Below are 2372 nucleotides of genomic sequence, written 5' to 3' on the forward strand. Positions count from 1 at the left end.
GCAACGACTGCTGCATTCCTCCTGATTATTGTTAGCTGTGTTAGTCATTATTTCTTTATATTATTTATATAATAAAAGAGAAGAAGGGAGAGAGGGATCTATCCCTTTATGAGGTGTCTATACAGCCGCCATCTGCTGCTGCTGCCGCCGCTGCAAAGAAGAAAGGGAGAAAAGGAGTTGCTGTGCTGCGCTGCCAAAACAATGCATGCATACACCTCAATGCATGCGGTAACTTCTCTATTAGGAGGGAGGAACAAGGGGCTTGCTGATCTGCTGCCAGCAGCTTAATATAATAAGGGATATGGACGAAAATAAGAAGAAAAACTACAAAAGAAGAAGAATAAATATAACAACAATGTAGAAGGAAATAAGAGGAAAAAGGAAAAAGCCCCACGACCAGGTAGCAACATCCTCCGAGCACCGCTGGGGCTGGCAATCTAATGATAGTGGTAACGATCTGTATTAATACAATAAAAGAAATAATAAAATTAATAAATTTAATTAATTATTCAATAAATTATAATAAAAAGAAGTTAATAAAGATGCTGAATATGCACAAAATGTTGAGAGTTTCAATCATGAACACCTCCTGATCCTTTCTTATCATTCAACTTCGCTCGATGCTATTGATGATCTTGTCCTATTATACCTGCTTCATGCTCATTTTATTCTTTATATTTATAGAAAATATAATTTTAATAAAGAAAAGAATATAAATAACTTAAAATGATTAAATTTTATTGATAAACACAACTCGCCAGCTACACATTTGTATACTTGCACGATGGATGAGCTGGGGTGTATATGCAGGTATATTGCAGAAAGCTAACTTGCAGACCGTTCATTGATGATTAATCACATTATTTATGCTAGCAATTCTTTCTATTATGTATTTTATTTATTCTTTTTAATAAAATGAATCAAGAAGATACATTTTCATCTATTATAGACATAAGATTAGGTGTTGTTCCTTTTCTTTGTTCTGCAGAAGACTTTGGCCGTTTAGCAGTTGAATCAGAGAATAGTTGGTATAATTTTGCTCCTTTTTTATCTATTGATGATTCTTTATTAAATAATTCATTAAAAAAAGATATAAGAGACCGTTGTATACATAGACAGCATCAGCAAAAGTTGCTGCTGCCTTCTTCTGTACAGGTTCTGCATAGTACAATAGGAAATACCTCTTCTTCCTCATCCTCTTCTTCTTCCTCTTTTCTCCCCTCTAAATTACCTTTAAAGGGGCAACAACATTCTTCTTTTTCTTCTCTTTTTCTCCCTTGTTGTAGAGAAGAAAAGGACCACTGGTCTGGTCCATTCAATAAGTACAAGTTGTATACATATACACTTGATGACGATATACCCATGCAGCAGCAGCAGCAGCAGCCTATAATTCCTCTCTTACCTCCTCCTTGCTGCTCTCCTTTCCTTCAATATAAAAATGCATGCAAAAATGCATGCATAAATGCATGCAAATATGCATGCATAGATGCATGCAAAAATGCATGCAAAAATGCATGCAAAGCACGTGTCTTATGGTGGAGGAGGGAAAGAAAGTCTTTATTAAATAAGGTTAGTATTAATTAATTATTTATAATTAATTATAATTAATTATAATTAAATAAAAAGAAATATTTAATTATAATTTATTATATTATTATTTATAATTATCATTTTGCTGCTGCAGTTGCACGCATGCAGAGAGGAGAAGCCATTGCTGCAGTGCATGCAGCAGCTGCATGCAGATGCATGCATTTCAGTTCCTTATTTACCAGTTTTATTACGTCCTCAGCAGCAGCAGCAGCAGCAGCGGGAGTATTTATTGCTGCAGCAGCAGCAATTGCAGCAACAGCAACAAGAGCTGCTGCTGCTGCAGAGCAGCAGCAACGCATGCATGCAGGGCCCTCCTGTCTATAAACTATTTATGCATTGTAGGAGGAAATCAAGAAAAATAATAAAAACAGCAGAAAAGGAATATTTTTTTCCTCGCATGCATGCAGCAGCAGCTGCTGCTGCTGCTGCTGTTGCTGTTGCTGCTGCTGGTTGCTGCAGCAGCTCTCCTTGCATGCATCTTGATAACTGTAAGTTATATTAAAATAAATAATAATATCTTAATTGTAATTATAATGAATGCAACAATACCTGCTGCTGCTGCTGCTGCTGCTGCTGCTGCTGCTGCTGCAGATTTCCCGTTGCATGCAGACATCCAAGGAAGGAGGTGCAGCGCAGCAAAAAACGTTAGCAAACTTATAGAGGAAGAAATACACAAAAAAAGAGAAAAAAAAGATAAAAAGGAATTAAATAAAAAAGAAATACATAACAAGAATAAAAAAAGAACAGTAAGAAGAAAAAAAAAAAAAAAAAAAAAAAAAAAA

Source organism: Eimeria maxima, genomic scaffold, assembly GCF_000499605.1.
Source record: "Eimeria maxima Weybridge genomic scaffold, Emw_scaff637, whole genome shotgun sequence".
Lineage (NCBI taxonomy): Eukaryota > Apicomplexa > Conoidasida > Eucoccidiorida > Eimeriidae > Eimeria > Eimeria maxima.